The sequence below is a fragment of the Pezoporus flaviventris genome, unplaced genomic scaffold (genome assembly GCF_033815535.1).
Source record: "Pezoporus flaviventris isolate CSIRO_AGI_PZ_B2104156 unplaced genomic scaffold, CSIRO_AGI_Pfla_v1 ptg000023l, whole genome shotgun sequence".
In the NCBI taxonomy this organism is placed as follows: domain Eukaryota; kingdom Metazoa; phylum Chordata; class Aves; order Psittaciformes; family Psittacidae; genus Pezoporus; species Pezoporus flaviventris.
The window spans coordinates 7,280,731-7,296,916 of NW_026892571.1; positions in this window are offsets into that span (position 1 = coordinate 7,280,731).

Here is a 16,186-nt window from a genome sequence, read left to right on the forward strand (position 1 = left end):
TGGTTGAACTGACGTTGTATACAATGGAAAAATATGACAAGCACAGATTGTGCCAGGTTTGTATAATCAAAGCTTCTAGGCAGACATGGTGAGCAGCTTCCAACCTTCCTACTTTATATCAGGTTTTTTTTGTTTTTGTTTTAATTTTATTTCATTTTTTGCAAACATAAATGAAAATGGACACTGCAGCATCCCGAATTCACCCTTTGGCCTGCTTCTGAGACTTGACTGGAGCCAGAGATATGCAGGTGGCTCTGACAGCTGCACTCAGCAATAGATTCTTGACTTGTGCCCACAGAAACTAGGTTAATCCACTGCTGCTGGCATCGTGGGTTGCAAGAAAGTCTCTGAAAATACAACCGTGCACTGAAATGTTCTGTTTCACTTCCCACTGTTAAAATACGTTTAGTGAGGTTTTTCTTCTCTCTTAGCAATTATTAATGCTAATAGTTACCTTTATTTTTGCAGCGCCCTTGGAAATCTGAATTTGCTGAAATAATTGACTTTTGTTTGATGGCATCTAAATACATTTGCAAGTTTTTGTATTTATTAGATCTATGTGGGAGCTTTATTTCTGTTAAGAAAAATGCAATCACTTCAATAAAACCAGCCTCTTAATTGTTCATTTTAGACGGTTTTATTTCCTTTATTAGCATTTGTAAATGGCTGATGCAACTACTGGGCAATCTGGACTCCTAGGCAAGGATCTCTTCAGCCAAAGATGACTTACTTTTAAGTGCAGATTACAAACAAATATGTGGCTGAATTGACATGGAAAAGTCTTCTGGTTGGTGATTTGTCATTAACTTTTGATGACATGATTAACATGTTTGGTATGACCCTATGGAGCTAACAACATTTGCAGAGTATAACACAAACTACAAACTCCATGTAATGGTTGGGCTTGTATTGCCTGTTTTCTGGTATGAATAAGAGATGCTATAACTTCAGATGAGATTTGTTTAATATATATACTAGAGATTTATTAACTGAGAGTGGGCAAAATCCACACTGAACGCAGGAAGTTAAACATGTATGGTCTATATAGTTAGGTGTGAAACTGCTTAGATTACAACTTAAAATCTTCAGAAAGGTCAGCAGCCTTGAAACCATAAAGTTGTTTCATTCTATGGGGCTTGAACTGTTAAAATAAACGGAAACATCACCATTGCATCATATGGCTTCAACTCACTGCCTGCCTTGCTTGAAAATTTCTTTCTGGAAGGTTGACTTTTCCTCCTGATTGTACACTGAAAATGAGTGTTCCATTCTACAGCTAAGTACTCAAAACTCTTTTTATTAATGTATTCCTTGTTCAAACAAAAGAGGTTGCATGTGTGATTTACAGCCTGAACCTTTTGTCACTTGCACTGGTTTCATGCCATCATAGGGCCACTCTTATAATGAGGTAAAACTCTTCTGTTGAGTTTTTTTTCTTGATTTGTAGTGGTAGATGAGGACAGTGCAGTTCTTAAATGCTATTGATCTACATGAAAGAGCTTAAATCTCCTTTTACTTTTTTTGTTTGTTTGTTTGTTTTTTTATTTTGGTGGAAATACTGACTTGCACTTCCAAAAAGAAAAAAAGTAGAATTTTCGCACTTCTGAGAGTTAGGTATCTATTTAGAGGTCTTGAGAGTTGGGTAAGTTTGTTTCCACTCAATGTAAATGTAGCTTCGGATTAGAACGTATGAATAGCAAAAAGGCAAAAATAACAAGCACTGATTAAACTCGGTAAGAGACACATGCTTTGTTCCTAAGTTATTAACTTTCTGACACAGTTTAAATTGCCATAAATTAAATCAGCATGAATGGTTTAGACCCCCTGTACAATAAAATGTTTGGTAATGATAACAGGGTAGAAGGAAATTTAAGTCAAGGGTGAAATCTTAAGAAATTTCATCAACTCTCATCAGTGATTTGTCAGTGTAAATTCCTTTTGTACTTCAGGTCACCTTAAATGGGCCCAAGCATCATCGCAGTAATTAAAACACATTCCTAACACCTCTTGTTCTGAAATTGAGGCTACAGTTTGCTTGCGTTATGCCTTTCTTCCTGTGTGTATGGACTCCAGAGGGGGGGGAAAAACCCAACACTGCAAGGTAGAGAAGGGTATGGAAAAGCTGTGGAAGCAGTAAGAGTTCCACATGCTTTTTTGCTTAAATACATACATGCATGTATTGCTGGTTTCTATGAGCTAGACTTTCTTCACACGTAGGATTTGAATATTGCAGTGGAGTTGTAAGTAATAAGATGTTCAAGTCCTCTGTGCAAGCGGAGGAAGAACTTAAAAGTTACGTATGATCTTTTGAGATGGAGGGCTTGAGCAACTTTTACTTAATCCAAAACAATGTCAAAAGTGAGTGGTTTGGGGTTTTGGGGATGGATTTAGCTCAATGTAAAATTCATAATGGGCTTATTAGCATTTGTGAGCTCTCATATGGAATGAATATGGGTATTATTTCTTAATCCAAATATGCCTCTTATTAAAATCTGTTAGATAGATGGAAAGCAGGGGAGCTCAATTAGCAGAAACAAAACAAACTGTAAACTATTGGAAGGCAACTGTTTTCTTGAAAGTGTGCTCTGCACTGAGAACTTAGCTGGTGTGGAGGATTTAATGTTGGCCCTCTTGCCTCTCCTCTACATAGGCTTTTATTTAGTAGGAAAGTATCGTTCCCTTTTTCTTTCCTGTCCCGGTGCAAAGGAAGGGGAAGCTGGCTACCAATGACTGTTTGGTTTCTTCTTTGTCCAGATGATCACTCCATTAGGATGAATTTATTTGAAGTAGTTGGAGATGCTGGACCTGTGCCATTTCTGGTTGCTTTACTTGCAAAACCTCATTAAGTTTTTTCACTCTGCTTTTTCACCAACGTAGCCTTTTTCTGGCAATGAAGTATTCCTATATGGCTAGAAAGTGGAGATTTACTTTCACTTTGTAGGAATCTTCTGATTATTACTAAGTGTGTGTGAAACCCAGTATTTTGCATGTCTTCCCTGTATGTGTAAATTTACTCAAAGGAATGAAATTTGGTTGTCAACATCAAGCAACTATTACCTGTTTGAGGTGGCTCTTCTGTTTACTAGCATGGGAAGGTGCTGTCATCTTTGAAATGAGTAGTTATGAGCCTGTATTCAAGAAGTCACCTTTTGATACTGATGAAGATACTTTTATCAATGTGTTTGCCTGAGGTTCCTCGTGTGGCAGATATTTGCCTCTCAGATGCAAGAAATGAAGTGTGCTCTTAGAGCAAGCCATTTCCAATTGGAGATTCTATAGCTCCCTTCCTTCCCCCCCTCCCCTTATGTACTTGATGTCAATTATTTTATGATGTGCTGTGTATGAAGATTGTTTAACTCATTTGGTGTCTTATTCTTCTCAAAAAAACCCTCAACCAACAAAACCAACAACATGTTCCATTTTCAGTCTGCATTACAGGAAGATCCCTGGGGAAAATGTGGAAGAAGTTATAGAAATGTTCAAAACTCGTATCCTTTTAAAAAATATTTTTATTGGCTATTGTGTAATTAAATTTACTTAGTAATAACGTCTCACTAGTGACAACATTTTCTAGTTGCCGAAATAAAACATGGCAAGCTAATGTTCTGGAGGCTAAGGAAAAATTTTCTGATGGATTGGATAAATGCTTATAGTCAGGAGAGAGGAACAAGGACTATTAATGGGGGCAGCAAGAGCAAGTGAAAGCAGGGACTGAATTATTCATGTGGTCTGTTTCAACACACTTGTGTTTTTGCTTAATCATGCGTTTAGCTTTGTGATTTAATGTGGTTGGAGGAGAAAACTGTGGAGAAAAAACATCTAAAAAGGCTACCAAAGGAATGTTTGCGTGTTGTAACTGGGCAAAAATTGCACTTGGAACTCCTGATAATATTAACCTATATTGTGACATTGTGCATCTGAGGCAAATCTATTCATGACCATCACTTGTGTAATCAGAAAATCATGATATGACAATGCATCAGAAAGTGAGATCAAGGTTTTGAAAATGGAGTTGGATGTTTAGGACACTTAGGCTTCGTGTTTCTAACCCAAGGCACATTAAAAAGCGAAGGTGTACAGCACTAGGAGTCAGGCTTTGTGCCAGCGTGTCACACCTCTTGCTTTTATTTCTTTTGCTGTGGGAACCATGATGTTCTTGTTTAAAAGCTCTTGTTATGATCTGCAGGGACATCAGATTTTCTTAGTCTGTAAACTTAGTTGGCAATTTTGGATCTTACTGACTTTAGAGACTATAAATAAAAATGGGATCAGAATAGCTTATTTGGCTTATAGTACCAAGAAATTGGATGCTGTATGCATCTGATATTTCTGATGACCATTGTGGATTCTTGAGCAAAGGAGTTAACTCATTTAGAATAAAACTGTTGCTGAAATAATTTACGGTAAGCATCATCTATTTCAATGTTTTGGTATGTTTCTTACAGCAAGGCTTCCATTGCAGAATCATAGGTTCCTTTCTGTTGAAAGAGAACAGCTGCTTGAACAGTGTCAGTGGTGAACACAGACCTGATAGTTCAGTCTTCTGCAAGTATCGAATGCCTTTGCGTCTTTACTGCTTTGGTCAAATATATTGATTTAAGGCACATTGTAAAGGTTGTTTAAGGTTGTTGTAGTTATTTAAGCTACATTGAAAAGGTACCTGCTGCTCTGTCATTGCAGAAAGCTGAAGACTTGTTGACTGATTTTGGAGTTGGAGCATCAGTGGCAGGATGCTAGCTATTGCTGTATGGTATTGTTCATTGAATATTCTTCTTGAAAGCCATATATATTACTTAAAAATATATGGTTTTGAGTAATAAAGGGGAGGCTCTGCTGTGTGTTTTCCTTGTTTTTTTTTGTTTTTTTTTTTTTCCTTCCTGATTGTGGGCTATAAGAACTGAAAGCAAAAGAAGGAAGCTTAGACCCTGCTTTAATGCCTTTTTGGAAGCTATAGTCTGTACACATGCAGAGCATCAGATTGAGATGCAGGGGATGTGGGTATAACAAATTCTGCTGGCTTTTCCCTTCTGCCCCATTACCGAAGCAGATGGATGGATGAGGTAATTTACCTAGCTGGACTTCAGTAACAGCCACCTAGCTGTCTGGGCTTCCAAAAGCAACTTGCTGCTATGACAACAGGGTACTGATTTGGTCATTTGAAGGGAAATGTGTAGAGAGGGTTAGAAAAGCTCCATAGTAAGTAGAAGTACTTAACATATATATTGTGAAATAAAATATGAAAATGGTAATGTAGATAGATGCAGGGGGTTGGAGTAGATGACCTTTGAAGTCCCTTCCCACCCAAACTGTCCTCTGATTCTTCTCTGTAATTTTATGTTATAATCAGTATAAACAGTTATTACGCACTGAGTGCTGGTTTTGAATATTCCAAATGTAAGGAATTATCAATTCATGAAAAACAGCCACTGTGAGCTTCAAAGAAATCATTAAACACAATCTTTCAGATTTTTTTGGCATAGGGAATTTTCATTATTCATTTCAAATAACTTCAGATGTATGTATTCATAGTGTTCATGTAGTACCTCTGCTTTTTGCAGCTCAATCAGCAGATGCTAGAGAAACACTTTATTTTTTCTATTTGAAAACCTTCTTCACCTCAGTCTTCTCAATATTTCACATGGTGAGAACAACTTGTTACAGACAAACTGTTAGAAGAGCACACCCATTGGGATTAATAAGTTTGTTTGTTTTGTCCATGCCCCATCTGTTTTGTCTTTTTTTAAATCTTGAATTAACTTTCCTTGAAAGAGGTGCAGTAGTTTCTATGACCTACTAGGTGACATTTAAGAATAAATAAAAATTGACCAAATGTCTTTGAGAGACATATATATATAAAAAATAAATATATTTGTATAGTTTGTGGTAGTAATCATCTTTGTGTGTGTGTGTGTACACATGGTATCTAGTATCTAATATCTCTGGAATCTATAGCACAGTTTGTTATACTAATCAGATTTCTGTGAAGTGACAGGGATGTAGTATTTTGAAGATCTTGAGCATGCTTTTGTTGGCTTTGGTTTTGCTTTTATACCTTCTCCAAGCTTTCTCCTTCACCATTTCATGTGAAAATAGTCCCTAGTACTTTTTCTATTTTGGGCAAAATTGATAACTTTTATCATCTGAGGGCTGATATTGCTGTACTGGGAGTATACTTGACTGCTTGCAACACCTGTCTTGCAGCTGGCTTCTGAAGTTGTGTAGTATGCTTGAGGCTTTTTAATTCTGTAAAACATTAAATTGTTAGGGAAACAAGGGTCTAAGATTTGAGGACATGGGGAGCTGATCCAGGGAACTTTATTTCTAAACACTGAAGTAGTAAATTCTAAACTTAATGAGATCTTGAGAGATTCAATATCTCACTGAGATCTCAAACTTTTCTAAGCAGAACATTAGCCTGTGTGAAGCAAGTCTGTAGTAAGATGTGGAGATGAGATCCTGATCTTAGAAAAGGGAGCTCTTCACTCAAAGTGCAATGATATGCTTTTATATGTCACAGGTTTTATGATTCAAGTGTGGTTTATTATGTATTTGAAGTGCATCTTAATATTTATTCTATGGCAGATACTAAGAACCTTTTTAAAGGGGTTTAGTGATACGGAGCCAATTTGGTAGAAACTCTAGCAAAAAAGTTGTTGGGTTTATTTGGGTGTGTGGTTTTTGTTTTTGTTTTTGTTTTTTTCCCTTTTTTTAACTGATTCTGCCCTTCACTTTCTTGCAAAGGGAGCTAGTCTGTAACAGTCAAAGAGACGAAATGTAAGAGAGCACCACTGAGTAAGAACTCTGCTGAAACCCTTGTTCTGAAAGGAAGTAATGATTTCTTCTAGTTTGTCTTGTCACATGTTGCTTGAAGCTGTCATTGCCATAAAAAATTTGAAGGACTATTCAGAAAATTCAGAAGCTTCTACTTCCTCAACCATTGTAATGTAAATAAAACATAGGATTAAAAACGATTTCATAAATTATTCTGGCTGATGATCTTAATTTGAATGCTTTCTCTTTCAGTGTTATCCTGCTAGAAAATACTGACTTAGAGGAAAAGAATACCTAAGAAAAGGAAGTTTTGACCATCTCCCCTTTGGGCTTACTCCAGATCCTGTTGTGAAGCAGTTCTTCAAGTAGAAGGGCAGGTGAGTGATGTAGGTGGTTCTTTACATATAATTCTATGTTCATGTCTTTTTACTGTATCTCAAGCTTTCTCCCCCTTCTTCCCACTCAGAGAAGTCTGTGTGTGTATATGCATCGCATCTAGCCAATGCACAAGATTTCCTTATTTTAAGACTAGAAGATGTGCAAGGAACAAGCAAGATTCTGCCCTGGTTGCCTCTTGAGTTAGTGTATGTTCACAACCCAGCATACTTAAGTTTTGCAGTGACAAGATTTGCAAACTAGCTTTTAAAAATCACTTTGATATAAGTATCAAAATGAGCATGGTCTCTTAAGACTTGATGGATGGTTGCTTTATTTTTCTAGAATGCTCTGCAATTCTAGATTATATGCTCAAAATAAGTATGATAGTATTTTTAAAAATGGAAAAAAACAATAATCCTTTCCTTTTGTTGCTTAAAGATCACTTGCAGTGTAAAACTGAGATAGGGCTCGCTTCACTGGCAGACAGGTCTACCGCACCATTCAGAATTTCCACTGTGGGTTGTAACTAACGACACAAACTATATTTCCCCTGGAGAACATATGCAGTAATTATATTCAAGTGCTTCTATTCTTAGAATGTGATAGGGTGTCTTTAGTGCCTTGTGTTTAGACCAGATGTTGCATTTTTTTTTGCAACTCTGCCTTTTTTTTTCCTTCTCCTGGAATTCTAGCAATTTGATAAATGAATGAAAGCACTGGAGGAAGTGTGATACGTTGTACAAGGCACCGGAAAGACCAGAAGTTCTTTTTCAAGGCTTGCTTCTGTGTAGTACACTGTAGTACAGTGCTTAAAAGGGGAGGGAGCAATCCAAGAGAAAAAGGATCAAGAGTATGCGAAATGCTGTGGTTTATGTTTTAACAAAAATATTTTTTTGTTTTGTGTAACAAGGCTTGAAGAAATTGTGTGTAGTTACCCAGTAGCTAGGCAGCTGAAAGATTGTTTGCTTGTATCTAGAATGTGCAAGTCTAAGCTTTCAGGTATTACCTCTTCCAGTTTTGAGAGAGTAGTCAGCTTTGTAAAGACAGACCCGAATGCCTCCAAGATGTGTACCAGCTTCTTAATAGTGTGCATATCGTATAAGTTTCTTCACATACAAACTGCTGCAGAATGAGAGTATTTCTGCTATAGCTTCTCTTCTTCCGTACTTGTGGGTGTTGGCGGTGACAGCTGCATTGAAGCACTGGAAGAGATAGAATGCAGGGGTTTTAAGGTTAAAAGGTTTTAACTGAGCTATGGCATATTAATCCTGTTCATCTGCCAGAGGAAAGGCTTTGAGGCAGTGGGATGTTATCAAGAGCCAGACAAAGAAGCAAATTTTTCAAAGAAATGTGAAGATAAGTGAAAAGAACCTGAGTATATGTCGTGGCCTGTGGGTACGGGAGAAATAGCTGGGTTCTCTTTTGCAATAAGATCATCTGTTCTGGTTGCGAGAGTATCCAAAGTTAGAAAAAGCAAAGGAACAACCTCTTTATTTTATCATAGATGGAGCCTTACGGATTTCCAAGAAAAGAATGAGATTTGTTGAAACACTATTATGGAATTCTTAGGATTGTTGTGGGTTTTTTTCTACCATGTTGTAAACAGCTGTGGTTTACTTTGTTAGAAGCGCGTGCCTCCTAAAGCCTATTGAAAACCTGGTTTCATGCATCAGTTTGGAGTTCTCTCTTTCTGAAGTCTGTCAGGGAAGTTCACTGTGTTTTCATTGGTTATGCAGGTAGCTTAGGATTTAAATGAAGAAAAATTGTTATTTGCTATAACAAAGCTGAAACACTGGATGCTGTTGCCTACATTGAAGCAAAGATTAAAGTCAGATTTGATATTGTAATGTGACTTCTGATTGAGAGTATCTAATGTGGGGGAAAAACTCCTTTTTGATCTCTCTAATACCTCACTAAGGGAAGGAAAAGGTAAGACATTGAGTAGAAAAAAAGAAGTGTTGGGGGAGGAACAGGGTTATATTGTCTCATTGTCTCAGGCTTGATCTTGCAGTGAGATGGAGAAGTCAGTCTTGTCTTTAATGGGCTCGTGTAGAAATACACAGAAATCCAGTTACTACCATTAATATGCAATATACTGAAGTTACCCTGGGTGTAAGAATTCTCCTGCAGGCTTGCATTAAGGGTTTAGAAGTCTGTTTGACACAAAGTCATGATGCTGAAGTTTCAGAAAAGTGGAAAAAATGTCAGGAAATAAGAATTAAATTTCCCCTGCTGGGATATTTAAGATTAATTATTAAATAACTCAGTAAAAAATTTATGCTTTCTTCAAGGTACTCTAATTGGATTTACTTTAATGTACTTTCAGTGGAAGAAAAATCAGGTTTTTTTTTGACAGTTTGTCTATGATAATAACATAATAATGAAAATGATGCACAGTTAACCACAACAGAAATGAACCACCAACTAGTTCAATGTTGTGAGAAACAGAGCTGCAAAATGGCAGTTCACTATTAACTTTTTTTTATTTCAGCTTTCTTTAGCCTCTTGTCTTGATGAGACATATTTCTAAATCTCATTCTGCTTGTAGCTTGGACTTACTTAAATCTCCAGACTGAACTTGCTCAGAGCCAGTTCTTGTCATAATCTTGCCATATTTTGTATGCTAACATGGTTTTAAATAGTTTTTATTGCTGTTTTTTTCTTTTGCCCTATGAAGAATTGTATTTCCCATCATTTCTTGGAGCTTTGGAGGATGCAGTAATAACAAGTCCGGAGAGATATTGGATATCTTTTTGACAAAGCTGTGTCTGGTAATATTTTATACTTCAGACAGTACCTACCAGACATAGAAGGGTCTTTGGATCTTTTTAGTATCTGACGAGAGACTGAGCCATCTGGTAAACAGTAGCTCACAGCTTCATACTGTCATGTGATGCTTTTTAAAAGGTGCTTTGTTAACGCTAATGACATTTTTATTCACTGCTTTACAGAAAGGTAAATCATTTACATCTTAATGCTAAGAGAAGTGCTTAGTGTAATGTACAGGCTGTACAACAATTCCTTTGTTCAGAAAATACTCAGGTGGAACTTTGAAAGGTTTTTTGTTTTCTCTCTACTGCTTTATATTTATGTAAAATATTTGTAGAAGACTGCAGAATTTCAGAACGCTGCTAGTTTCTAAGAGCTGTGATCCCATTTAGCATACGCTTTGTACTGACTTTAAAGTACTATAAAATAATGACAGCCTGTTCTGTGCCTGTCCTGTGTAGACATCAGTTGTTGTGTTGCCATCAGCTGTGTTTCTTGAGGATTCGGTGAAAAGGCATTTAAAACCTTGTAGTGCTGTTGCGCGTGTCCTATATAAAGTACAAAGGGATGGAGATCATTTTTAAAACTTGTAACTTTGCTGATCACTGAAAAGCCAACTTTTGTCATATTTTTCTTCAGGTCACTGATTTTTAGTGACAGTCTTGCCTTGAAGGAGTTTCACCTTTAAAGCTCAACATCTAGTGTTACCTTCTTCTTCTTTTATTGGTTATAATAGTCTTAGACTAAAGTATTTTTTTATTTTGCAAGTCAGCCTTTTTATTAATATTTAGGATGAGTCTCTGTTGCATAAGTCAAGATATCTTTCCTCAAGCAATCCCTGCTGTGCATCTGTAAGAAAATGCGATTGCTTTGAAGTCCGGAAAACTGTGTATCCAGCTTTTTTTCTTGTGATCCCTTTTTTAAAGTATTTTGTGTAGTTCTTTCTCGTAGTTGAAGCTGATTAATTATGCGAGTTAAACACTATGAAGTAAGAAGGTGAACATGGTCAAAATGAGAAAAAGCTGAAGTTTGTGTTCTGCTAATAGAGTAAGAATTAGTGTAATGCATCGTTTTATGTCTGTGTGCCCCGTCTCCCTTTCCCCATGTGAACAGTCAAGCTAGCTGTGCTTTGAGTGGTAATGGGCTGGTGGAGTTCTTGCTGATATTCTCTGGATAGATTTCACCTGTCCGAAGAGCTCGGTGGAATAATGTTTTCTGGCAGTACTTACAGACCAGTAATCAACGATGAACATCTTCCACTTCAGGAAGAGAACCTTGTTTTTTCAGAAGAGGTTGATAATGAATAGTAACTTCAGGGAGTTCATGGCATGGAGGGAAAACAGGCACCTGGTTCAGGAAGGTTTTTGGATCAGTAAAATTATTATTCCAAGTCCTTATCATCTCACTGTGTTTGGGCTTCTAAAAGTAAAATATGTTAAGCCTCTGATGTGGGACTTGACACATGCAGTCTTAAAAGCTAAAAGGGAAGGAGGAATATGGTGTTTGATATTTTCAGAAGTTGGAGGCTTTACATTTACTGCTTGCTTTCCCTTTTCTAGGATACAGACTCTCACTCAGCGGTTGCTTGGACTCTTATCTGCTCAAACGTGTTTTCTTTTTATTCATTGCCCAGCTTTATTCAGGCATATGCATAAAAGCTGATCTCTGCAAGGCTCGAATGTGTTTAAATGTTCAGAGGATTGCAAAGTCAGGGTGGGGGCTTGCAACTTTGCTGACTGCCTTTTTTGATTTATATTCCTGCTTTTTTTTCTATTTCAGAAATGACATGATTAGCCTCATAAAAATGAAAAGTGTCTTATCTAATAACTTAGTTGTGAAAGGAGAACCAAATGCTTATTTATAGAGCTTTTTATCAAAATCTTGAGTCTTTGTCCTTAGTATAACAACAGTGCAGAAAGCAAGGGGGAACACACCATAAAGAACTTAAGAGTTCAGGGAATTGAACTGCTAGGAAGTGTGGAAAAGAAAATATGAACTCATTAAATTAATAGTAATATAAATGAAAAAGTAGTTTGGAAGCACCAAAACATAATTTACAGCATTGCATTTAATGATTTCATATCAGCCTGCCATCTAAAGAAAAATGAATAAGTCACAAAGTATGTGGTGCAGCAGGGGAGGGATGGCAGAGAAACAAGGAGCTTGAGGTAACCTGTGAACTTGTTGACTGCCTTGGTTTTATTACCTACAGGGAATGTAGAATTACATGGACACATCCTTTGTCACAATAAATAAGCCACTATAATTAATTTTCTAATTAAGATAACTGAAAAGCTTCAGTTCTATGCCATCACATGCTTTCCTAGCACTTCTGCGAGTTAGTCCTTGTGTTGAGGGAATGCACTGTTAAGATGGATGAATGCTGGGTTTTACAGAGCTATGTAACGTCTTCTGGAGGAAGCAAGAAGTTTCAATCAAAACCTTCTGGCAGAAAATGTAGTTGCTGATGGTCTAAGTTTTGTAATTCATTTAGGTTTTGTTGAAATTTTCCCTTAAAGAAAATGAAACAGAAGGAAACTGTGAAGTTTGGGTATTTCTTTGGAAAATTATTTAAAGTGTAATAGTTCAAAATAATTTTGATTCCTATTTCATTGGGGGGGGGGGAATCCACAAAAATAACTCAAACAGCAACTTAGAACAGTGTTTGAAATTGAAAATAGAATCCTTCCTTTATGTTAGTTTTTCCATATTCACTGAGCTAGTTATTCAGCCTGCTAGCAGAGTTCAAATAACCCACTCAAGATCATCCTTCCATGGATACTTCTGAGGTAACTCTGCATCAAAAATAAGTGTGTGTGTGTGTGTGTGAAAAAGACACTTTTTTGTCCAGTTTATAATCAGGTAACAAAAGATGGCATCAGTCTTCCACTGCAACACAAACATCTGAATTATTATCTGCAAATGCGGTATGGAATGTAGTGCTTCAGTTTTAAATTGCAGGCATGATCTAACCTGCTCCTTCTTTTTTTGTTCTTTTCTCTACTCTTTTTTTTGTTATGTTTTCTACTCTTTTACCAGGTGCCGAATAAAACCTTACTGCTACTGTTGTGAAATTAACACAAAGATCCACCTCTTTCAACATCTGTCCTGATGAGTTTTTTCTAAGCCTTGATAATCAATTTTGAAAATGGAATTCCTCCAATTTCTTTAACTTGTCAACACTGTCTCCATTTTAATGTCAGTGCTGAAGTCCTTTATTTGTCCCCTGGGTTCATGGTATCTTCGTGTGCTTTTGGTTTGGCTGAACTTAGAGAATGATAAATGGATATGAAATAAATGGTAGAGTGTGCCTTTGAAATAAGAATTTGCATGGCAGGGAGGACCTTCAGTAGAGCTCTTGGAGCACTTGACTCATTGCTTTTTTAGGTGTTGGACTTTCTTTTCTGGCACTGCCTTTGGAATGGTCTCTAGCTGCTCTCAGGTTACTGCCTCTTTTCCTGATGCATCCTTTAGCAGCTGTACCCGTTTCTGTTCCAGGTCTTCCCTGTGATACAAATACAAACCATGTATCTAAAAGGCATCATTAAGTGCAGTGGTTTGAGATTTTGGAAAAAAGATAAAATGTTTTTGTTCCTCTTGCATAGAATTTTGGATTGGTGGTGAGATCAGGGAGGGTGCTAGTGCTGATAACAACAGCATGGGAATAATACCTGCCAGTAAGATATAGGATGTTTCTTGATATCTTTAGTTTGTATTTGGCAGCAGTATGTATATGTTTTTTTACAAGAACTAAGCCAGGAGGATTCTGGAGCTTTGGTTAAACCCAGGAAATCTGGGGTAGGCTTTTTCAGATGTTTAAAACCTGAGTGAGCTTGGCACTGACTTGCAGTACAGCCTAATCTACTACTCCTTATTGCGTGAAGGTGTCCTGAGAGAAATAGTGTAATTTTGGTTTTGATACATCTAAAAGAAACTCTTTCCTAATGAGGAAAAAAAAAGAATCCCCAAAGAGAAACTTTGCCTTGTAACTGCCTCACCGTATAAAAAGCTTAATGTAAATTTTGAGAGATGTTTATCAGAAACCATCATTATTTCGAACGTCGTGACTGAACTTTTGAGCAGTTGATTGTTGCTATGTTGCTAAAAATGAATAATTTTTTGATAATTTCGTGCCGTGTTCTGTTGGGGTATGATACAACTTATAGCATGTTTGGCCAGGGTTTTTTTTCTCTAAAAGAAGTCTTATGTCCACTTACCTTGTTTCACCATTAGCGCCTGATCTTCAGTTTGGTTTTTGAAGTGGCACATTTTGTAACTTGAGACTAGTTGAACAAAGATCCTCTGCAGTAAAATACACACTTGAGACAGGAGAGCTCAGCTTGAACTAAGCATACAAAGGCTAAGAATCAAATACTATAGCCTGTTTCTTCACTTAATAAATCAAAAAGGTACATATGTGTGGTGATGACTTGTCTCTTCCAGTCTTGTCTCCTAGATAGTCTGTTCTGAAATACAGTTTCAGGAACATAACTGTCAGGTTCTCTGTTTGCAGTATGCTCTTCCCATGCCTTTAGGAAACTACTAGCAGTCTTTCCAGTAATTTGAATTGTCTTATTTTATTGAATTTTTAATTTTAGTTAACTATGAGTGAAAGTTCCAGCCTTATTAATTCAGTTACTTTCAGTATATAAAAGGATATTTTGTACATATTGTAATCTTTACTATCTAGATAAAAATTGTACCAGAAAGGAAGAGCCACATCTAAAATCTTTGTCCTTTCCTTAATTTGTTTTTTCATGCAGACTTGCTATACAAGCTGTGAAACTTTTGCTGATGGGAGTTTTTGTTAGTCCATAATGTATTTTTACTGAAGGCAGAAGAGACAGAGGGAGCAAAGGATTAGCCTCCATTAAAAAACCCTGAAGTTGAAGAAGAAAGCACTTACGATGTGCTCTGAGATGACTGTGCTTCAGTCATTTCAGATTTGTATTCTGTAATGTGTTTTAGCAGGACGGTGGAATTGAGTGACTAAGTTTCTTAAGCAGGCATGCAGCTTCTTCAGATCTCTCAGTAGCATTTGGAAGAGATGACTCTTTGCATTTTTTATTTTTAATTACTTCTTCCTTTCATATAGAAAAATGAATAATAGCATAGCTTTGAAGTATTTTCTTGAATTTATTTGTAAGAGTGACTATGAAAGTTAAAGCTTAAGTTCTTGATAAGAAACTTTATGCAGTTGAAACTTTCTAATGAAAATTTTTCTCTACACTTTTGTTACAGGTAAAAATAGAAATGTCAAAAGCTATTTCCAAATAACATCACTTTTACCTTTCGGAATAGATTGTATAAGGGCTTGGGGGAGAAGAGGGAAGGGGAAGAAGCTTTTGTTTCATCTTGCCACCTTCCTGACTCCTGTAACTGAAAGGTGTGAAACTCTGAAAAGTGTTTGTCTTAGTACAAAAGACTGATCTTTAGATTAATTTTCTCTGCTTTCTGTGGGTGTTTAAATAAAGATTTCCTGCATCTTGCAAGAATGCTCTTAAGGTGCATTATGCAAGGATGCTCTTAAATGGTGCCTTCCCATCTGTCCAGCTAAAGATATTTTTCAATGTCAAAATGAAAAAAATTAGTATGGCGCTTAAATCAGCTTTTACCCGCTGTCTGGGTTCAGGAGGGAACTGAAGTAGTTAAATGAACCCATTTATCCTGAACAAAAGAAAGTATCTTGGTACTACAGTGTCTCTACAAATTGATGTATTGTGGAATCTACAGGAGATGTTTTCTTTTATTCAGGTGTGTACCTCTGCTTTTCAGCCTTTGTTCCAGACATCATAATGATTACCATACAGCTCTGCTTTTCTCATCTGTGTGATGCCTGTGTTCTCATGAAACCATTAAGGCTTTTACTATCATCATTATATAGCAAAATCTTTAGGTCTTTGCATAGTTGGCCAGATTGAAATCTTTAAACGATAGGTCCTCCCACGAGTGTCATGTTCAGTGATTTTGCTGATAAAATGCTGTTGGTGAAAGGAGCTGGGATCATATTTTTTTTTTTCTGGGAAAGAGACATCAGTGTGAATTCCTGTAAAGAAATGGTCTGTCATTTGCTTGTCTGGGTGGGAGTTCAGGCAAGAAAAATACAGTCAAAATTCAGGAAGAGAATAGCTTGATTTGAAAAGGGAACATCTCTAGAGCATGTTGACCCTCTCAGTGCAATGAGAAAGCAAGAAAACCAGCAATGAAAAAGCCTTTTCATTTGGAGATTGTTGCAGTGTGGAAAATAAATGGACTTTGATACCGCAAC